Raw genomic sequence first — 25243 nt, forward strand, 5'->3', positions numbered from 1 at the left:
AGAGTAAATACTCTAATAACCCAAAGGTATCCCACGAGAATAATCTCACAGAATCACTCCAAAGAAGGATTCGCGTTTCCCAACACCCACCTCTCTTAACATAATACTCTTACAAAATATACACAAAGGTATAGAAAAGAAAAGAAAGGCAGAAGAGGACTCTCTTAATTTGTGAAGATGTCGGTGTTTTCAAATGAGAGCCGAAGGCTCTTTATATAGGAATGGCTGCCACCATTTGGACCAATCAAATTGCTTGGACTTACAACTGTGAATTTGCAAATCGCAAATGCAATTTGCCACCGGCCAAAACAAGTTACAAGTCTTGCAGAGTTATCACTGGTAACATGACCAACACTTGCCAAACCAAGTTGTATGTGTACATGTTTCCTTTTCTTTCTTTCTTTCTTTTTTTTCCTTTTCTTTTATCGCAAACAAAATGAGTCCATTTTAACAAATCTAAGCACAGATTTACTAAACCTAAAGCCGAAACAAGTTAAGAGAGAAAAAGGAGGCGTGGCAGACCAGTCCTGCGGTCATTAATCAAAGCTGAAATGCAACCGATTGGGTACAAAAACAACAGCATATTCAACATTTCACTATTATTTATCCTGTAGATCAATTATGTTGTCAATTTACATAATTGGCGGATTTGGCAAATAAAAATTTTCGAGTGCCAGATGCCTTAACTGCATCAGTTCCCATATTGTCTCTGAGAATTTTCTAGATGCCAAAGAATAACTTTTAACAATGAATGTTTGCAGATCCACTAACCTGCAAATTTCTGAAGCTACGTGAAAATCCCCTCGTATTGCGAGGTACCTCAACCAAATTAGGCACAGTATCTCAGAAGGAAAGTTAATGAAGGGTATGTGGCTCAAGTCCAAGATTCTGAGTAAATTGAAATGATTAACCCTTGGTTCGAGAGTAAAATTTGTATCAGGATTAGGAAGAAATAAAACAGAACGAGTTCGATTCAAGAGATTGTTGTCTTCACCATATCTCTGCCTCCTTATCAAATGATGATGTCCAGGGGAAAGAGCCCTATAAGAACCACAGTCATCATATGCAATGTGTTTCATGACAAAAATATTTTGGCTTTGAGCTTCTCTCAAGCATAACTCATGTATTAGATCATGAACCTTACATGATTTAATTTTTTTGATTCATCAAAACTTTTCTTGCTGACGAGAACAAGACATCTGTCGACAAGATCTTGTAAACACTTCTCAGCCTCCCCTTCCAAGTCTTTTTCCGGCTTCAGAAAACCCTCCGCGATCCATAATCTCACCAATTTCTTCACTGGAATCTCACTGCCTTCTGGAAAAACTCCAAAACACAGAAGACATGCTTTTAGATCACTACTCAAGTAATTGTAACTCAACCCGAGCAGACGTGAACATTGTTTATCAGGATCATCTGTTACAAATGACTTGGCATCTTTTGCAACACTTTCCCAATCTTCTATTTTCCTTTCTGATTTGGACAGAAGCCCAGCAACCACGACAACAGTCAGAGGTAAGCCTTGGCATTTGTCTACAATTTGCTTCCCAATGGTCTCGAACTCAGATGGTAATGCTTCATTCACAAATGCCACACTTTTAAAAAGGTTCCAACTCTCATCCGGACCCATGAGATCTATCTGCAAAGAAAGACACTCTGTACCAGCAGAACATGCTACTTCATTGCTATGAGTAGTCAATAGTATTCGACTCCCATTGTTTTCAATCGGAAAGCATTGCCTTACGTCATCCCATGCTTTATCGCTCCAGATCCAATACAATTAAGTATCTCCTACTCTTTAAACTTTTTTGTAGCATGTCTGCTAGGTCTGCTTCATCATCCATGTGAAATGTGGCACCCTTCATAGAACGCAGAAGGCTCAACAAGATTTCCTTTACATTATGTTGTTGAGATATAGTAGCCCAGCCACGGATATCAAAATGAGAACAAATGTACTCATCATTGTAAACTTGTTTTGCCAAAGTTGTTTTTCCAATGCCTCCCATCCCGATGATCGGAATGACTTTGAGTTCACGAGACGAGCCACTGTATTGAGTCAGTTCTGCCAGCAACCTTTTCCTTTGATCATCACGTCCAACCATATTTTTCTTAACATTCAGAATATCTTTTGCTGAACTTGAAAAATCTTGAACCAATGATTCCTTTGGTGTTTGTTTGCCTTTATCTTGAATCTTTGAAGATTCTTTCAAGACACGATCAATGTCCCCTGCTATCCGTTGCAGGCTGTGACGTAACCTTCGTCGTGTCTCTTTTTTTCTGGCTTTTATTTTCTGCCATTAGAGTTTCTGTTAGTGTCAGTTGAATTGTGTATTCAACATCATCTGCAACTTCTTTTACCTTTACTTCCAAATCTGTCATTTCCCCAGAAACATTGCTTTTCTCAAAGTTCTTGAGAAATACTTCCTGGGAACTAACTTTTTTCTGAAGAGCACAAAGTTCTTCTCTGTGATTACAGATAAGAGATTGCATTGACCGATTGGATGTCAAGAACATTTCGATAGTTCTCATAAGAGAAGCCACACTTGCATAAGCCATATCTACTGTATTCCCATTTGTACTATGCAATTATGACCTGAAACCTGCAAATCGCAAGAGGTCAATGGTATGATAGACAACGTGATACGCAGATTTACAAAAATAAAAATAAAAAATGGCAGGCATATACTAAATAAGATCAACTAATTTATTAGTCTTCGCTTTGTGACTTAAATTTGTACCCTTGTATAGCCACTGAGTCTGTTTACTGTTCTGGTCAGTTAAATTAGCTGCCTACCACTAATCTTTGATGGAATATTAAGTCAATAAAATATAACAGGATAATGAGTATAGAATCCAAACAAATTACCAGCCCGGGCGCCAAAGAGTTATTCGGGAAAAAAAGAGAGAGAGAGAGAGATGGGGGGGAAATCTTTTTGACGCATAAAGTGAATATGGACTCAATTATCAAGAGTACCTTTAATTTGAACAAAGTAGTTTAATTATTTGTTCAATGGGACATATAGCTAATCCTTACTAGAAATAGATGTTTTTCCACTGACATTCGATGGGAAATTTATGCTATTTTTTCATTTCATTCCCACCGAACTAGCTTACTGAAAAAATACATGATGGGAAACAGGCTCTCATCGAAATGGTGGAAAAACAATAATTTGCACATTACCATTTAAAAGTTTTGTTTTACTCAAATAAGTTTAATCAAATGATAAGAGTAATTAATAAAGGGAAACTAGACAAATTTCAGAGAAGGATAGAATAGAAGAAAAGACAATATGAAATTAAACTAAAAGCCATCCCAAACCCGACCCATAACTTTTTACCCAGATGATCTCTGAAATTTGATTAAGCACAACAATAAACAATGATATCAACACTGGCAGGGAGATACTATCATTTGTTATTTGTCTAAAAACAATAAAAATAATAAGCCTACCATTATCAGGTAGAGTTTGACTGCAAACTCTACTTAACGCAAAGTTTTGCCTTCAGGCATAAAGCAAACTCTACCTTAAGGCAGAGTTTTGCCTTCAGGCATAAACAAGCTCTACCTTAAGACAGAGTTTTGCCTTCAGGCATACGACAATTTTTTTTTTTTTTACTCAATTGCATTTTTGCAAAACTCTGCCTTGAGGCCTAACTTTTGCCCGAATAGGCTTAATTTTGCTACAAAATTTTGCCTTGCGAATTTTTTATTTTTTTACTGAGCCAAGATTCGAACCCCAAACCTCATGATATTAGGCGAAGGGCAAAAACTAGAGACCAGCAATTTGAGGGACAAAAATTAAAGGCCAGTGCCTTTGAAGAGCCATCTGCACAAAAAAAATGATTGTAAAACCATTTGAATTGTTAATGGTAACTGGCATGCTTGAGCTATTTTGGTGATGGCGATTTCATAAATGAGCCCAACTATAAACGAATGTCATGAATTAGCCATTTCGGATAGCTCGATAACATATTTGAGCTCTTTCCCTTGCAAAAATCTTCCTTATTAGCGAAAGTTAATGTGAATGCTAGAATATGCTTTGGTCCCTTAAAACAGAATGTGGGCCAAATGTGTCACGGCAATGTCATTTTATATTCAACTATTAACGAGTAGCATGTATAAGCTATTTCTGATCGTTCGATAGCACTTTCATTATTGAAATTAATTTAATAAATAAACAATTGCTTATTCTGATAAAAGAGTTGAAACTCATAATATACTGTTGATGTAATTGGTAAAAAGTGTTGATTAAAATAATTATAAATTTAAAAGCGTCTTTATAAGAAAGTGAAAGGATGACCGATGTGTATAAAATGGAAGGAAATTATGATTTTCGTTTTGGAAACGGTATCTTGATAATTACAATAAAAGGATAAAATAGTAAAAGAAAACAGTCAAATTAAAAGTGCTTATAAGTTTAAAGAAAAAATCATATGTTGGCGGTGACCAACTTATAGTTTTGAAACTAATTTTAACTTATAATTACTTTAAATGTTCATCAAATTCATAAATAAATCAAAAAGTGTTTATGAGTCAATTTAATCAGCTTAATCAAACACTAATTGTGGATCAATATAAAATTGAAGAGAAGGGACTGTATTTGAATAAAGAATGAATTGGTGGCGGAATGAGAGTGTCATTCAAATTTCCCATTCAAAATTCTCATTCGGACTTCCATCTCACATAGCTCAAAAATGATAAAGGAAAACACAAACAAAGAATAACCTACTCGTGATTTCATATACTCCCTCCATCCCATTTTAAGTGTCATTTTAGTTCTTTTACTTCTTCAATGTTGAGAGTTTAGTTGGAAACAATTGTCAATATTAGTCTTGAATTCCTAAAGTGACAATTATTTTGGGACAATTTTTTTGAGCTAAAACGTCAGTTCAAATGGGACAGACGGAGTAATTGAATCAATTCAGAGCCATCGATTGGGGAATGTTATGGTAAAGGTCAGTTCTTTAGCTATGTTATGTCCGGGTTAAACGGATGCTATTTAGAAATTAGTTACTATATCAAATTTTGCAGCAACGGTCAAGCTAGAGCCTAGATACCCAACTGCCAAGTTACAACGAAACAACAAGTACTACACAATTAATCAATGAATGCTCGACTTAGATCATAAAAAAGAAACCATATCAGCAAAAGAAATAACCTAAATACTCATATAAACCAAATTGAACTGAAAAATACCTTGTGAAAGGTAATATTCTCATTATGATTTGAATAGGGTGTATAGATAATACTGGTATTAGTTGTCCTAGATTTAAATTTGCAACCATATTGTACTGAAATTTTATACCAAAAGATCATTTCTTTATCTATGTTATGTCCGAGTTACATGAATACTATTTAGCGAACTAGTTACACTATCAAATTTCGCATAATCAAGCTACCTATCAAAACTGCTAAAAACACAAACACAAGTGCTATACAATTAACATAGAAACTCCCTCCGTCCCAATTTATGCAACAATTTTTCCTTTTTAGTCCGTTCTAAAGAATGACACTTTAAACTTCCCAATTTTATCCTTACTAAGTTGATTATTGCCACACAAATATATATCGCTTATTTTATACCACAAATTTCAAAAGTCTTTGTTTCATTCTTAAACTCCATACCCAGTCAAATACCTTCACGTAAATAATTAAGGAAACTATACACAACCAGAAATAAACCCCAAACATATATATATACACACACCAAATTTAGCAAAAACCTCAATTCTATTAAAATAAATACCTTCACAAATCTTTTGTAAATTCTCAAAAACAGGTTCAAATGCCAAAACTTTAAACCCCATAATAGCAGCAGCAAAACTAGCCATACCTACATTAGCACCAACATCAATAAAAATCCCATTTTGACCCTTCATTTTTTCCAATAATTCTTGAACAGTCCCTGATATATCAGGTTTTCTAAAAGGTTTACCTTTAAGTATTCTTTGAATATTCTTATGGGGTTTTTCAGGTAAATTACCAAAATCTGAAAGTGAAAATAGAAAAGGGTATTTAACACCTTCAACTATACTAGCTATTATAGGGTAAGCTTGTGGTGAGTTGTAACAATTAAAGGGTTTAATTGGAGGGTTAAAATGGGATTTTTAAGGGATTTAATGGGTTTTGGAATTTGAGTTTGTTAAGTGAGATAAAGGAAAATGAGAAGAAGAAGAGAAGTGAAGAAGAAAAGAAGAAGATTTTTGGGTGTGAAGATCTTGATTTGTTGATTTCTTCTCCAGGAATTTGCCATTTTAGGAAACTTTTGAAGAAATTTGAGAGAATTTCAAGAAAGGTTTAGTGTGAGAAATGTGTGAAAGATTGGATCTTGGAAGTGTCAATTGAACAGTTAAAGGCTTTCAAATGTTACTAGCACTTTTGGTCCAGTTAAATATGTATGGGAGGCTAGTTGTTAAATTTAATTGGAACCGTTAAAAAATTTAACTAAAAAATAGGGGTATTTTCGTTAACATTTCAAGAACCGCGACATAAAAACTACACCTGACACAAAAAATAGAAAATTATAAATCAAAAAATTGCACTAGATTCTTGAAATAGACCGGTAATAATAGAAATTACAAAATTTGTACACCCAAATGTGAGTTTTCATTGAATATTTTTTAATTTCACAATTTCTATAAATTAACTAAAAAATTAAAGATTGATAAATATCTGACGGGGACTAGAAATACTTACTTTTAACAAACTTAAAGAGTCAAAACTGCTCAAGAGATACTTAAGGGACTAATTTAATACTACTATTAAAGATAAGGGAACATTTTAGTCATTTTCTCAAAATCTGAAAGTGAAATAAGAAATGGGTATTTAACGCCTTCAACTATCCTAAGCTATAAAAGGGTAAGTTGTAACAATTAAAGGGTTCAATTGGAAGGTTAAAAATGGGATTTTGAATGGATTAAATGCGGGGTTGTTGAGTTCGGGAAATTTTTGAAGAAATTTGAGGAAATTTCAAGAAAGTTTTGTGTCCTTTTCAGCTAATCCAAACGGGCTTATGCTTAAAAGTCACTTTTTTCGACTAATCCAAACGGGATCTTAATGTGACCGTAAATATAGTAATGCCTCTGTTCAATCTACATGACACGCTTTCTTTATTAATTGATCCTATAAAAATACATTTATATGTTTAGCAACAATTTAATTCTAAAGTTCTCAATTTACCTTTAATAAATGATTCTAGACACAAAATTTTATTTGTCAAGTTTTAGACCATAAGATTCAAACGTCTGTCTTTCATTCTTAAACTTTGTAACATTCAAATACACTCATAAAAATTGAAAAAGAGGGAGTAATATAATAACAATAGAGTTAATATCTAAAAAAAATCCCTAAATTACTTATGTTTATCAGTTTAATACTTAAATTATGGGATGTTGCTATTACCTCTGAATTATAACATATTCTATCTAAAGGTCCATGTATGTTTGTAGTGTGTAAGGAGTAAGGACCAAAAAATAAAGAGGGGGGAAAGATTTATATAACATTTTACGTTCATTTTTACTTATTCTATAGTCAGTCTTTTCAAATATTCAACTGCTAACCAGTATAGATAGTTTTCTTTTAGAAAAAAAAACTACCTCACTTATGTCTTTTCATTTTTTTTAAGTTTTTATACAATAATGTGTTTGGAATATATTGTACGCAAAATTGAAGTATAATGCTTGAGACAAAGCCTATCAACAGGAGAAAAAAAAATATTCAGCAACTCTTATATACAAGATCTCATGGAATAAATTAAACCACCACCTAAAAATCACCATTGCTGCGAACTTGAGAAAGTGTATCTTTAATTGTGAATATAAAAACTGAATTCTAAATTAAATCAGTGTTACTGGCAAAACTTTAGGCAGAGAAGAAGTTTGGCAGTTTAAACTTTAGAAAAAATCTTTCGGTTTCAAATAGACATACATCTTTGAAAATTTAGATATACATATGTTCGAGGCTAAACTTCAAATGCGTATATTGGAAGTTTTCTTGAGCAAACAATATGTCAAAAGTCAACAATATTTATAACTTATATGTGATTTTTTAAACTTTAATTGAAGTGGTTAAACTAGAAAAAATTATGAATTTAGGCTGTGGCTTAAATGGTTGCCAAAATCGGCTCTTTGTGCAATTGCACCCAAAGCTATTTGGTCCAAAGGTCCAACAAATATGAAGAATTCAGCCCAGATTGGTATTGGGTCATTTGCACTTTGTCCCTGTTTTGTGCTATTCTTTAATTTTTGGCGTTCAAATGAGTTGGTCTTTAATTTTTTCCCTTCAAAATCGAACTTATGCTTATTGGGACATAAATTCATTAAGAAAGTGGCATGACATTTCTTAATGAATTTATGCCTCTATAGGCATAGGTTCGATTTTGAAGTACAAAAGTTAAAGACCAGCTCATTTGAAAGACAAAACGTCCAATTACTTGAATGGGTATTAGCCCATAATCCATAATTTTGAAACAAGTCATATGGATCAGTCACGTGGAGACATGACCAAAAAATATATAAGTATTAATATTAAAAATTGACGAAATTAGAAAGGGGATAAAAGTAGTTTAATAAAATAACATTAGTGGAAAGCTTTTTAAACCTTTAAAGCAACAATTGCTTGGCATACAAGTCCAAGCCATCTAAAAATCCAATTCTTCTTTACCTCCTCAATGTCCAATCAATCCTTCATAGTATAATAATGCACTCAAAAAAGATATACATAAAATAAAAAGAAAGAAAAAAAAAGTTTGGGTTTCTTGGCACCTCTCTTCTATTTTAGTAAGTACGTACTTAATTACTTATTTTGGAATGAATTAGTTAAGCAAAAATAGATAGTCAATATTGACCTTTATTTTAGACAATTTCAATCAGTGATAAATTCATAATTTAGACTTCATAAATTCTAAAATTAAAAGTGTATATTCTGAAATATATGATATCTATTTATGTTTTGGTTTGTGGACATATGTATTGGACTTAATTTCGAAACTTTATGTTGTGTCGATCTGATAACATAAATCTAGGTTGATATAAGTTAGCGAAATAAAGTGGATTCACAAAAAGAGATACAAAATATCAAATTTTTTAAAAAAGATCAACATTGTTAAGTGTGGGTCATAGAACTTATTAGATATTCTCTCCGGATAAAAAAAAAGTCCACTTAGCCTTTTTATTTTGGATAAAAAAGAGTCTACTTATCAAATCAAGAAAGAATTAAACTTGTTTTTTTCCATATTTGCCCCTATTAAGTGTTATATGATCAAATCCCAATGCCTATTTAATTAGGGGTAGTTTAGTCAAATTACCTATTTTTGTCTAGGAATTAGTATTTTCTTAAGGGGTGTGTAAATGGCTAAGTGGACTCTTTTTTTGATTCGGAGGGAGTATCATTAAATCTGTAGGTAGTTACTCTATCTTTCTCAATTTATGTGACACACTTTCTTTTTCAATTTAACAAAAAGAATGTCACTTTTTTATATTTAGAAATAATTTAACTTTATGAGATGATTTACGAGATACATTTATCTAAGACTTATTTTGGACCATAATTTTTTTTTTTTTTTAAATCTTTCTTTCTTAAACTCATGGTTAGTCAAATGATGTCATATAAATTGGAACGGAGGAAGTAGTAAGTTTTACCTATTACTCTCTCCAAAAAAGAGTGTCCACTTAGTCTTTTTTTTTATTGTGTCAAAAAGAGTGTCAATTTATCAAATCAAGAAGAATTAATCTTATCATTCCAGATTTGCCCATATGAAGTGCTCTGTGATCACATTTCAATACATATTTAATTAAAGTCAATTTAGTCAAATTAACTATTTTTGTCTAGAAGTAACAATTTTCATAAGGACCATGTAAACAGCGAAGTGAATACTCTTTTTTATTCGAAGGGAGCATTGCATTAGGATCTAACTTGTGTTTGCATTGGTGGGATGATTTGGATCACGAACACATATTTGAAGTCATCATACTGATAATAAATTAAATTTCTGTTAATGATAACATAAACATTAAATAAAGTTTTGGCTTTGGCCTTTGTACGTATGCTTGGATTGGCAAATTCTACAACTTTTCTCCCAATGAATAAAACTTATTTTACACTCAAAATCTGACATATATTCTTATCTTAAACTGTTCCAAAGTTTGTAAATTTATTATGTTGCTTTCTTTTCAATCTTTTCCCACAATGGGAAAAATTCCCATTTATAAGTATCTCCCACTTCTGCTCTTTACATAAAGAAAATCAATTCATTCAAGATCATGCACACTTGCCATTGTAAGTTTTATATTTATCTTCCACATTTTTTTTTGGGCATTTTACATATTCTTTTCTTCATTATAATGAATAATCCTTTCTTCTTTTTCATTTCAAATTTAAATCTAGACTCTACACTATTGAAGCATTTAATGAAGTTATAAATGAAGTCTAACAAGCTAACTAAGCTACATTTTCCAAGATTATCTTCAGCACTAATATTTTGAAAAATGCATGATTTCTTCTTTTCTTTTTCAATAACTCATTTTATTAAACATTATTGTTTGGTCATGATGTAGATAATCACCAGGTTTAAATGTGTTCCTTTAACTCTTCATATAGCATGGCAAGGATTCTTGATGCTCAGTACTATCCTATTTATTTGTTTTATTTTTTTCTCTATTTTATTAAATAACCATTTAGAATTTATCTGACAGTAATTCTTATATATTGTTTTTTTTTTTTTGTAGAAAACTTTGGCTCTCTTATTCATTTTAATTGGCTTGACAAATTCAAGAATATGTAGTGCAAGTATAATAGGATATGCAGGCAATTTTAATGTCCTGAATTATGGAGCTGCTACTGATGGCGTTACAGATGATTCTCAAGTAAGTCTTCGTATATTTTTGTTCCTTTGTTTTGTTGTTAGTTTCCCACCCGATGCCTGATACCTGAATTGGCGCTCTGAATAATCCGAATTCGTGACACAAAAGGCCTATTAAAGGGGGAAGCGCCTCCTGGTTGGATTTCCACTTGGTGTCCGGTAGTTGCAACGGGGCCATGACTAATCCGGCTTCGTGCCACATAAGGCCTAGGAAAGCGCTCTTGGTTGGTTTCCTGCCTGGTGTCTTGTAGCTACAACAGAGCCCCGACTAACCAGGATTCGCGCCGCATAGGCCTGTTAAAGGGGGAAGTGCTCCCTACTAGAATATTTTTTCGTACTCGATAACCCGAGCCCTCTAGTTAAGTGTGGCTAGATCCTATCTATCCTAACACAACCCTTGATTATATTCCTTTATTTTTCACTAAATATCAAATATATTTAATTTTTTTGCTCTATTAATTAATAAATTATTTTCTTTTTATCCAGGCATTACTTAATGCTTGGAATGATGCATGTTCGTCATCAGCTGGATCTCCTGAACTGATTATTCCTCAAAACATGATATTTTTTCTTAGTCCTGTGACATTGAGGGGCCCTTGCAATTCTGAGAACATCTATTTTGTGGTATGCAAAACATAAACCACTCTTTAACGTTCGTAAGAGTTTAACTTCCTGACAATTTATAGGAATTGCTATTGCACTATCGTCACTTAATAGTCAAAGTAGTTGGAAACTAAAGGAGACAACCTTCTATGACCTGCTAAATTGCACTGATAGTATAAAATTTCATTATGCTGTCAGTTTATATAAGTTAAATCACTGACAGTTGAGATTACAATATTGTTAAAGCAGACAACTTGCTACAACAAATTATGTTGTAGTATGGTATTGTAAAAATTCATTACATTGTCAGTGTATATAAGTTAAATTTTATCTATAAACGTCAAGTTAAGTGAAATAGTGAATTTCTATGACTTGTAGATATTAGGTAGACTTGTGGCACCGAGCACACCTAGTATATGGACCGGGCAAGATCCAAGTCAGTGGTTGGCTTTCAGAAATGTTAGTGGTCTAATTGTTGATGGCTCATGAGCTATTGATGGGCAGGGACAAGGATGGTGGGATCAATCATGTAGATACCACCCTGAAATGGTATGTCACATATAGAACTAATTTTTGTTTCCGATAACTCTAATGTCCAGATCAGCTTGCGCACACCGACATAAATACCAGGAAGTTCTGTCCACCAAAGCTCAGGCGGAACGAAAGAACTCACTCACCCTTTTTTTTTCTGAACTAATATTAGTTCTATTCATACTGTAATTACTTTCATTAGCATGGTATCTCACATGGATTGATTTTACTTTTTATTTACTTTTCAGGAAGGATGCACAAAATTAGCTCCCATTGTAAGTATTTCTTGACACCATCTGATTTTGAATTCTTAATTCTAGTGTATGTTTGGTATAACAAAAGTCATTTTACTTAACAAATGTTTTTTGGCTTTTGGTTTGTGAGAGAAAAAGAAATTCAAAAAAAAATTATATCACAGGTTAATTAATAATGATATTAGCAAATCGAAAAGTGTCTTGATGAACATTTTGAGTTTTAAAGATTGACAATAATGTCTTAGTGATAGTTGAAACCAGTAACAGAGACAAAATTAAAATTTTGAGTTTATGGGTTCTAGATTCTAGAAAAGGAAGTTACAGGGTTCTTGATAAATTATTTAGTACATATTAAGTGAACTTTTTAACAAAAATACAAGGTTTGCGTCAAAGCTAATGATTCTACCAAACCTAGCTCCGAGTAATGTGAAGTTAAAAGGTAAAATATTTGCAAGGAAAATGAATTCCGTTCATACATGAGGGACACCGATTTCCTCCTTTTTGATAGATTTTTGACTTACCTATCCGAAACATGACTTCTGTCGTACCAGAAACATACACTAAATATATTTAGAAGTTCGTGTAGACTATGGCTTAAAGAGAAGCAAAAGAAAATTGTTAATTCTTCACTTTTTAATTTGTTCCACGGGCCTTGAAGTTCATTTTTTGCAGTCAAAGCTCCATCAGTAACATCTATTTTGCCAACAGTGCCCAGACTCATATACTTATAGAGAGATGCAATGGCTTCAAAGTGAACAATGTAATGATTCAATCTCCGGGAAATAGTCCAAATACAGATGGAATTCACATTCAGGCTTCTCAATATATGGCAATTACAAATTCTAAAATAAGCAGTGGTACTCTTAACTTGTCAATTATTGTTGTGTTATACTACTTGAATTATTACTCCTGTATTGACTTGTTTAGCTTTGTGATTAATAGGGGATGATTGCATTTCAATTGGAGATTACACTTCTAATGTCCAAATATACAACATTCAATGTGGACCAGGTCACGGTATAAGGTAGTCTCTTCAACAGTACCTTTTTTCTTGTTCCCTTGCAGCCACAAGAGCCATGTTCTAATATAATTTTTTTGGTTTAACTAATTGGTATCCACAACCTATGTTGATTTTACTCTTCAAAAAATATTGCCAGATGCGTGGCGGATTATCCAAAAAATAGTGCAATTTTGGAGGATCTGTGTCACACCCCAATTCCGCTAGGGTGTGATAGGTACCCGACCCCATATCCGGAGCTGAGCGAACCCACAAACCCTTAGGACTATGCCTGTCAACCGGTTCCAACCGGAACCGGACCGGTAACCGGTTAGGAAACCGGCCGGTTCCGGTTCCAAAACCGGAACCGCCTAACCGGTTCCGGTTAACCGGTTTGAAGGTCCAAACCGGAACCGGTCCGGTTTGGACTCGTTAAATTTTTTTTTTTTTTTTTTTTTGTATTATATATATATATTATAGTATTTATTTGTATATTGTAGGTATATTTACATATGTTATACAATTTTATAATTAAAGTTTAAATATTTACTGACTAACAGCCTAACAGCAAGTCAGCAATACAGAATAATGCTTTTCATACACATATATATGTATAACTTACATATACTTATATATATGTACTATATACTTATATATATGTATAACTTAATATATATATATATATATATATATACTATATGTACTTATATATATGTACTATATACTCTATATACTTATATATATGTATAACTTAATATATATACTATATATACTTATATATATGTATAACTTAATATATATACTATATATACTTATATATATGTATAACTTAATATATATACTAAATATATGTATAACTTAATATATATACTATATATATGTACTATATACTATATATAGGATAGCTTAATAGATATATAGGTATAACTTAATATATATACTATATATACATATCTACTATATATACAATATATACTATATATATTTATATAATATATATACTTATATACTATATATACTTATATATGTGTATAACTTAATATATATACTATATATACTTATATACATATCTACTATATATACAATATATACTATATATATTTATATAATATATATACTTATATACTATATATACTTATATATGTGTATAACTTAATATATATACTATATATACTTACTATATATACTTACTTATTATATATACTATATATACTTACTTATATACTATATATACTATATATACTTACTTATATACTATATATACTTACTTATATACTATATATGTACTATATACTATATATAAGTAAGTATATATAGTAAGTATATATAGTATACTTACTTACTTATATATGTGTATAACTTAATATATATAGTATATATACTTGTATATATGTACTATATACTATATATACTTACTTATATACTATATACTATATATACTTACTTATATACTATATATACTATTTTTTCTATATATACTTAAAATATACTAAGAATATACTATATATACTATATATACTATTTTTTCTATATATACTTATATACTATATATACTATTTTTTCTATATATACTATATATACTTATATATGTTTAAGTATACTATATAACTTAAGTATATTCTTAGTATATTTTAGGTATATTCCTAACTTAATAAAAGTAAAAATATAAACACAAATAAATAGAAGAAAGCTCAATGAGCCATATATTTTATTCATTCTTGGATAACATTTATTTGCAAGTTGTATTTTTTTTAACTTGCAAATAATACATGAGTTATACAAAAATAGTAGAATAATAAAATCACCAATTTTGAACCATTTCGTTAATTTCCCCCACATCATATTCGGTCATGGAAATATCTTCAAAGTCTTCCATTTGGTCCGGTCCACTAGCTATCAAATCTTCAATTTCTTCGTCTTCGCCTTGCTCCGCTTCTGAGTTTTGGTTGCGTCGCTCCGATCTAATCCAATCTCGAATGCACACTAGTACTTGCAAGCTAAAGCCGGATAATGAATGTCTATGGTCTCCAATTTGCTGTCTTCCTTGGCTAAATGCGCTCTCCGAAGCCACGGTTGATACTTGAACCGTAAGGATATCTCGAGCCATTCTTGAAAGTATCGGATAGCTTGCCTTGTACTTCTTCCACCATGCTAAGACGTCCACCTCATCCAGTTGGCTGATATCCACATTTGGCTGCATCAAATAAAAGTTAAATTCATCAAAGTTTGCAGTAGAAGAAGATAGAGGCTGTGAATGTAAAACTTTTAAACCCGACAAGCCCTTTTTGCTACTATGAGAAGTAGTAGGGCGTGGAGCAACTGGTGTAGCACGTTCTTCCAAACTAGAATAATGAGTAAAAACTCTTCTAAACTCATCATCAATAGCGAGATCGGCTTCAGCTAAAGATGGTTGAACTCCCTCTTCAATTTCTAAAAATGTATAAATTTGACTAACCAAATTTTTAGTATAAGACACTTTTAAACAAGGATTTAAAAGAGAACCCAATATAAATAAAGTTGGGATGGGAAAAAAATACTTCTTAAATTTGATTATCATTTCAAAAATAGCCACTTGATAATCGGGTTTATATTTATACTCTTGTAAAACTCTAGCTATTTCCGCTAAGTAGGCTAAAATTCCGGTTACCGTGGGATAGAATTGTCTAGAAAAAGCAAGAGTTGCATTATAAAAATTTTCTAAGAGTTCAATACATTCTTTAACATCTTCCCAATGCCTATAAGTTAACCAATCCTCACTATCAATATTATATTTGTTGTGAACTTGTTGTATGGGAATCCTATACTCATATGCTTGTTGTAGCATAATGTAAGTGTAGTTCCACCTAGTCTCAATTTCTACTTGAATTTTCCTAGGTCTAAGGTTATTTTCCACACAAGCATTCTTAAAATCTCTAATTCTTCCCCTATTAGCATTACAAAAAAGAAACGCAACAGCATTTCTAACTTTTTGAACAGAATCATCAAAATGCATAAGACCATCTTTAACAATTAAATTTAAAATGTGACAACTACATCTTACATGAAAAATATTTCTTAGAGGAGGGTTTATTTCTCTTTTTAAAAGACCAATTGCCTTTGTATTATTAGAAGCATTATCTAAAGCAATACAAAGTGTTTTTCTATAAATGTTAAAAAATCTCATTATAGTAGACATTGAATCGGCTAAAAATTTTCCATCGTGACGACCTTTTCCTTCGTCGTATAAAAAAGCTATAATTCTTTTTTGCATAACCCAGTTGTCATCAACCCAATGACATGTAATAGCAAAGAAATCTAAATGGTTAATACTAAGACCCAAATCAGCGGTAAGACAAACATTACAATTTAAAGAATTAAATACATGACGCAAATAAAATCTATATTTTTTAAACAAATCTATAACATCGGCTCTACAAGTACTTCTAGGAATACCCTCAAATAACGGGTTATAACAACGTTGAATGTAAGTAACAAACCCTAAACCCGAGGGAAAGGAAAATGGTAAACAATCATAAGCTACCATTTTAGCTACTTCTACGCGTTCTTTTTTCTTGTCATACTTAAAATTTCTACCAGTTCGTGGGTCTATCGTCATTTGAATCCCCCCCACATTTGAACCCGTTTGCTCTCCCCAAACATCCATATGTTTGGTTCTCATATGAGCATTTAGTGTACCCGTTCCACCATCCTTACCAGTTCCTTGCTTAAAACTAAATACTTGTCCACATAGGGTACATGTAACTGATTGATTTTCCCTATCCTTAGTCATAAATTTCCAAACTTTAGCTGTTGGCCTACGAGTTCTAGGCGGTTTGTCTTGTGTATGTGATTGTGCAGGACCTGTATCTCCTATAGGATTTTCGGGGGGTTGTGTTTCATCATCATCATCATCATCTAAGTCTTCATTAAAAGTGTCGGTAAAATGTTGTTGCATTGCCTCATGACCTAAAAGTGGATTATTTCCACCAACATCAATACCTAAATTAGGTGTTTCTTCCACAAATGTTTCCTCATTAAGCGCACCCCTAACAGTACGACTACTACTACCGGCACCACGTCTTAATCTCTTTGACATTATTAAATAGAAATAATTTAAATCACAATAAAATAAATTACAACAAATTAAATTGCGTAAATTAAATTTCAAAAAATAAATTGCTAGAATTAAATTGCGTAAATTAAATTTCGAAAAATAAATTGCTAGAATTAAATTGCAAAAATTAAAGATAGAGTTGGAACGAAGGTACCAAATTGCCGGAATAATTTCCAACAAAGCGAAGGCGGCTAGAATTGCAAATCCACCAAAGCTACTTCGGATTGTTGCAAAATCACCAACTCCACCAACAATATTATAATTGCAAAATTAATAATTGAAAGTTCAAACTATAATAAGACTTTGTGGCTAATTATTGCAAAGTAACTATAATTGAGAGATTGAGATTTGAGAGAAAGATGAAGAAGAGTGAATTGAAATGAAAATGAAGAAGGGTTTATATAGGGGTGGGGGAGGGGTTAAAGTGTTAAAAAAAAAAATTTGGGGGCCAAAAATTAAGAAAATGACCGTTTGGCAACGGCCATTTTTGCAAATGGACCGTTGCCAACGGTCCATTACCGAGGCCCAAGTCCAACGGCTCTTTTCTTTTTTTTTTTTTTTTTTTTTTAACCGGTTTAACCGGTTTAACCGGTCCGGTTCCGGTTAAACCGGTTTAACCGGTTCCGGTTAACAAAAATTTGGAACCGGACCGGTTAACTAATATCCGGTTAACCGGAACCGGTTAACCGGTTATACCGGTTCCGGTTCCGGTTCCGGTTTAACCGGTCCGGTTACCGGTTAAAACCGGTTACACGGAACCGGTTGACAGGCATACTTAGGACATACAAACTCTTATTAGGACTTTAAATAAAATAAAATAAAATACACAGTATGCTCTCAAAAATATTCTTTTTCGAAGCTTTCCAAATCAACAAAATTTGTGATCGTATAGAATTTAACATATAATACAGAATGACATATCGGCTGATGGATCCGCTTACACCACTGACATACTATACCCACGACTCTGTCTGCAAAGTCTCTACATCAATCCAGAAGAATCACACATACAAACTCTTACTCGGAAGCACTCCAGGAACAAATGGAGCTTGCCAACTCTGCTGGAACATCCTCTACAATAACTTCACATCATCTGGGTGTACCTGCGCGGCATGAAACGCAGCCCCCGAAGAAAGGGGGTCAGTACGAAATATGTACTGAGTATGTAAAGCATGAGACACAATAAACAAAATCATATTCTCAACAGAGAGTACAGAAAATAAGTGCAATAACCGAAGTATCAAAATGCTTACTCATAGATCATAGGTAATGCATCTCAAAACATATGTCATATCCATCCCCATTATGGGACACGGTGAACAGAACGTGGTCGCCACCCCGTCACTGGCGCCACAACACAGCATACTCCAGAGTAGGGATATCATATCATATCATATCATATCATCATATATCAGAACATATGTACATGGCACAACATACTCCACAATCCATGTACATGTATACCTTCCCCCTCACATCGAGGCACGACGAACAATGCAGTGGAATACGCGTGATAACATATCCTGGCCCGGGCTCAGTGAAAGAAGAATTGAGGCATCCACGAGTGGAGTAGTGAGAAACTAAATGCAATATAAAACATAATACATTTACAAAGACTCGATGGGACATCTTGAATAACAAATCATAATAATGAAATCAGACGGTAATTTTTGTGTATATTTCGAATGCCACAATAGGCTACGTAAAAATAATTTTACTAGGATTGTTTCCATGTTCCAGAACAGTTCATAAGACTCAACAGAATATTTACAACAATTTCTATTTAGTAGTTAGAAGAATAGTTAAAACGTTTCTTTTAAAATCGTTCGAAAATAAGTCAATACACAATAGGGGAGAAATCGGGGAAAGTGGGTCTGCCTCGGGTCAAATGAGGTGGCGCACACCATTTACGTACGTTACATTTCATGACGTCACTTGTGGTAGTTTTAGGGTAGTCGGGTCCTAATTATGCAAGTTTTAGATGTTTAGGCAATTTTTCTAACTATTCATGACATATTCAATTCAATTCTACTGAATGAAAAATGGGTAAATTTAGGTGCGGATTTCTAAGAGTAGAGTCGTTCCCAAGGCTCGTATCCAAGCCTATCATACCTAGGACATGCCAAGAGAATGAAAAGCAAAGCTTTACATACCTTATTCGCTCCTTACGCTTCTCCAAATTCAAATCCCGTTTCGTCCAAAATCTACATTTGGTCACATTTACCAAATATTAATCATAAGGTTTTAAGAATTCAATCTTAACCAATATTTGTCTACAGAAATTTGGGCAACACCTCCCCTATACATACAACATCCCCGAGATTTAACTCGGCTAAATTAGCAGCAACCATACCAACAACATCACTAATCGACCAGAAACGCATTCTAACATAAATAGTCTTCTTTTCCAATAATGCAACAACTTCCAATCCAACTTTGCACTTTCAAATCAATATCAATATTTCCATGTTTATATACTAATTTAAGATCATTCAAACATAGGCCAAGAATGTTCCAAGCCATATATCCAATATTCAACAATTCCATCAATTCCATATTCCACCCAAAATTCCTGCATATGCAACAAAGCCATCACAACACATTTTCTACTTACAAATTCATAACCAACAACAACAATCCACACTTTAACAACTTCATTACCATAATATCATAAAATCATACTAAAATGACATAATTTTCTACAATCAATTTCAATGCCAACTTAACCCATTTAATCTTCATTTACATTATGAAGGATCACAACAACACAACTAACATACTAAACAAAATTAATCCATTTCCATTTTTTTTTCTCTCCCACACCACACGGCTCCATACCCATTTTACAACTTCAACCAAAGTCATTCAACTTCCATTTCCAATATGAATTCCACCATAACCACAACTAGAATACAACATAAAATTCAACTCATATTATCTATACAACAATATACATACACGGCCACCTACATATATATACACCCACTTTGCAAACTTCCATATTTCCATAAATTCTACTCATTTCTACATAATACAACATAAACAAACCTGCATAACATAATAAAAAGGAATTAATTCTTACCTTTTTCTCCAATCTTCTTCACTTGACCAAGTTGTCAAATTGATGAAACAAGCTCCCTATCTTCCAAAATAACTACACCAAGTTGTAAAGGACCCTTGAATTAGTAGGAATACCACAAGAAAATAATTTTTAGAACAAGATTTTAAGGGGGCAAAAATTATTGAACATGGCCGAATGGCCTTATGCTCTTGCTCTTCATCTTTTTGTTTTTCTCCTTCTCTCTTTGTCTTGAAACTTCTAAGGATAAGACCCCTTATATTTAATTTAGCACATGGAAAATTCACTTGGTCTTGGGTCCTTTTTATGGACCATGGCCGAATGGCCCCGATTGGGACTCTTATTCTCCTTTTTTTTTGTCATGGGCCTAACTCGGTTGACCCCGAGTTGGGCCAAGCCCACCGACCTTTTGACCTTAAAACGTCCATATCTCCTTGTACCGACGTCACCTGGGAACCCACGACCTATGGTTAGAAAGATAATTCAATTATCTACAACTTATATGTCTTGGTATTTTTCCAAATTCCAAACTTATAATACCGGTTTTTGCCCCTCAAAGTCGGGTCACCCGAAAACGTTTTCTTAAAAATATTCGTTTGGAGGGCTTCCACTTTGATTTGGCCCAAGGTTCCTTCGTGAGTTGTGTTTAACTTTACATATATGATTCATATAACTTGTCACATGTTCTAAAAAAAATCTTGACGTGTGGGCCCCACCTCAGCTTACAAATAATTCGACGTTAAAAAATACGGGATATAACAATCCGACACAGGCGCAACATCATTTTTGGATAGTACGAGCAACATACTCCACAACACATTATTCCAATTAATTTGGATTTGTGCCGGGTAGATCAACTAATACGGTTAAGCGCTCCCTACCAAGAAAGTTCTTCATTCCCTGGGCTCGAATCCGAGACCTCCGATTAAGGCGGAGAGATCCAACCATCCCACCACACTCATTGCTTTGATGTATTAATCTTCTAATAACAATAGACTATATTATGATGCCCCAAAAAAAGAGGTGACAAAAGTGAAAAGACTATAAGAGTTCCTAAAGTTTAAATAACCTCGACTAAAGTAAGTAATCTTTGGAAGCAACAACAAAAGAATCTTCAACAGTTATTGCAGTTGTTATTCTTTGGATATAAGAAGAATTCAACATCTCATGTTTAACTGAATTAAATAGATAAGGATAATTTTCTAACTTCAGAGTGTATATTAGCTATCTAATACTAATGAAATCTTTTTACTCTGTTTGTATTCAGCATTGGAAGCTTAGGAAAAGGGGGAACTGTTGCTCAAGTAGAGAACATTCATGTGAGCAATGCTTTCTTCTATGGAACCACAAATGGAGCTCGCATCAAGACATGGCAGGTATGCAGAGCAAAGAAAATGAATTGCACGAATTTAGTTTTCCTAAATGCGCTGATTTTAATTAGAGGCCGACTTAAGATTCAAACTTAACATGTTCATAATTTAGTAGTTGCTGAAATTTTAGTGATTTTTCACAGTATATCTATGATACATCATACGTGTTGAAAATACTGAATTCAGCTAACTCCATAACATGTATCCTTCATCCACCTATTAACTTCTTGTGAATGTCATGATGTGAATAGGTTGGCAGAGGATATGTGCGAGACGTCACTTTTGAGAATCTTGAATTTAACTCTGCCAAAAACCCCATCATAATTGACCATAATTACTGTGATGTTCGAGGGGCTTGCAAGGAAATGGTAATACAATTTAAAACTGCTTTAAATACATATTCGGCTCTATAAAAACCTATGTTTTGCTTAAAATTCTTGATTTGATGTATAACACCGGCTGCAGGTAAGTATTTTTCTAGATGAATGAACCGTGTCATTACCCTTTTCATGATAGGTAACTGGAGTGCAAATCAGTAATGTTGTTTACCAGAACATATTTGGAACAACGAGCACGGATATCGCCATAAATTTGAACCGCAGCAAGTCAGTACCATGTACTGATATAACAATGCAATTGACACAACTAACATCAGCAACACCAGGAAAGGAAGTTTTAGCTTATTGTAGGAATGCTTATGGTCAAGAATATAGTATCGAACCCGGTCCTTGTCTCTCACAAGTTTGAGATTTTACTTTCTCTCAACACCCACTTTTATATAGGGCTAACACCAACAATTCTTTGTTGTGTGCATAATGTTGACACCCAATTTTGTCCCGCCTCTCCTCCAAAATACCTATTTACGCTTTTAATATTTTGAGAAAATTAAAATATATATATTTATTTTTTTAGCCTCTTATCAATATCGGCATTTCATTATTCTATACAGTTACTATCCATTATTATTATTATTATTATTATTATTATTATTATTATTATTATTATTATTATTCACATCTTTATCATTTCAGCACATTTTACCAGCTTACGCACACGCATCGCATTTATCTTTGCATAATTAAATAATAGTATTTATTTTACTGGGGATTTTCGAAATATTATTGCACGGCTATTACAACGCCATTTTTTATCTGAGCATTAATGATTGCATGTCTTATATCGAGTAATATTTTAACACAAGTTATTTAAATAGGTCTTTTATTTAAAATGTAGTAGCCCAACCAACTCATACTATTTTCGGATCAATTCACAAAATCAGTCTACATTTTTAATTTACCAGCCCATTGTTAATTCATCCCAACCCAAGTCAAAGCCCAATCAACAAAATTATTTTCGGACTAGCCCATTATCACTTAAAATAAAATCTAGCCCATTCTTTTAATACCCGGTCCAAAAATTGACCCAGTCCACAAATGGACCGGGTCTGACCCATACCCGTTCACAATAAGGGTTTCCCTTCATTTTTTCCTCCACCTCCCTTTACCCGAATCCCTTTTCTCCTCTATGCCGCCGCTCCCCTTTCCTTTCCTTTCCTCTCCCCTTTCCCGCTCCCCTCTCCACTTACCCCTGTCCCCACCACCGCCGCTTCCTTTTCATCCAACCCCACCACCGCCGCTCCTCTTCCCTTTTCCCCACCACGCCGTTCCCTTTCCCCCACTCCCTTCTCTTCTTCATCATCATCTCCTCACCCCCACACACGCTCCCCCGCTCCTCTTCCTTTTCCCCGCTCCTCTTCATTTTTCCCCGCTCCACTCTCCTTTTTCTTCAACTCAAAAGAGCCAAAACCCTATAAATGGTGGCGCGTTGAATCATTTAAGGACAGGTTCGAGGACCCGAAGACCCCCCCCCCCCCCCCCTATTTTGTAGCCTTTTTTTTTTAATCACAGAATCCCCTGAAAAATTAAGGTTCTAAAGAGAGGTTTTTTTAGAACCCCCAAAAATTGCCTTGCAAAAACCAGAGATGAACCCGAAATCCCCTTTCAAAAAATGAGTTCTTGAACCCCCAAGAAATCCGCTGCAAAGTATTTTTTTTTAGCTGTCACAATATCACGAAATATCGAATCAAAAAATACTCAAACAATTTTTTCGTCTGTTCTGCGGTTGTTGTGAATCCGAGTCTCGCAACATCGAATTTGAAGTGTTTCGAGTGTGAATCAAAGACCCGTACCCACTTCGCTGCACCCAAAGAAGACCATCGCATACGAGTCCGAGGGACTTGTCTCCTTTTCCGCATTCGGTGTTGGGTCAAGGCCCAACATTACCTCCTCTCGGGTCAATCTATACCTACAGCAGATTAAAATATTCTGGGCTAAGCCCAACAGCAGCAACGGACCCGCAGCAACATATAAAAGAAATCTGCTGGGCCGAAGCCCAACAGTAAACAGTTTCCAGCAGTCCCAAAACGGGCTGGACCCATTTGACATTATTTGCTCCTTTATTTTATTTTCTGCATTTAATTCATATTATGCAACTGACTCTTTGTTTGTTTTGTTTGTTAACTTAGATGAACCTTAATGAGTTAGTAGGTTTAGTTTTAGTAATGGGTGGTTAGTTTAAGGAAGACCAACAATTAATTCCATAAGTTATTCTCTTCTTTTTACGTTTTATTTTGGAATAATTAATTTGCAAAATGGCATGATTTTATATTTCGAGTTAAGAGAATCGTATTTTATTCTTACTATCCTAGAAATTTCAAAACATCATTAATATGCAAACATAAATTCAAACACATTTTTTAAACTCTTCAAATTTTTTAGTCAATCACGCATATTCTTCATTAAGCATAGTTGATAAAGATAATAAAAAATGGATAAAGGAAATCTATTAGCTATTTTGTATTTTTTATTCACACTTCTAAAACTCAAAGTCAATTAATACCTCATTGCTTAATTTTTTTATTAAAACATTGCATAAATCTGCATCTTCTTCTACTTATATGTAAGTTATCATACTTTGTAAACTTCATTTTTATTATGCTACTTCCTTTAAATCTATTAACAACTATTATAAATTTTATTCAAATAGTATTTTAAGATTTTCTTTTATACAAAGTATTTTCTTATTTTAATAACCTTCTTATTTAAGCCTTAGCAATATGTATAAGTTTTATTTTAAGCAGTTCATATTTTTTCTTTTGAAACATTAATAGCATTACAAGCCCACTTCTTAAAATTTAAATGTTACATCTTTAACTTCAATTAATTAACCTAAGTTTGGTCGGATAACCGTAAGTTAACGGATTCTGAAGGATGCCTAACCCCTTCCCTTTAGGATAATATAGAGCTCTTACCTAGAATCATACTGGTTAAGCAGACTATTAATTGAGGTTTAGTTTTAACTTTACCTTAGTTAACCTCTAGGTGTCCTAATTCACCGTTAAATTAATTAGGTGGCGACTCCTTAAAATAAAGTAAAAAATAGGAATCACCAATACGTC

At 33.3% G+C, this 25243-nt stretch overlaps 3 pseudogenes; 1 reads left to right on the forward strand and 2 right to left on the reverse strand.

The window, feature by feature from the left end:
* Positions 1-582: 582 nt before the first annotated feature.
* Positions 583-5834, reverse strand: LOC132636951 (putative late blight resistance protein homolog R1B-16; annotated as a pseudogene).
* On the reverse strand, positions 5001-6254 carry LOC132638015 (uncharacterized; annotated as a pseudogene).
* Positions 6255-8084: 1830 nt separating this feature from the next.
* Positions 8085-22689, forward strand: LOC132638016 (polygalacturonase QRT2-like; annotated as a pseudogene).
* Positions 22690-25243: the final 2554 nt, after the last annotated feature.

The sequence above is a fragment of the Lycium barbarum genome, chromosome 4 (assembly GCF_019175385.1).
Source record: "Lycium barbarum isolate Lr01 chromosome 4, ASM1917538v2, whole genome shotgun sequence".
Lineage (NCBI taxonomy): Eukaryota > Viridiplantae > Streptophyta > Magnoliopsida > Solanales > Solanaceae > Lycium > Lycium barbarum.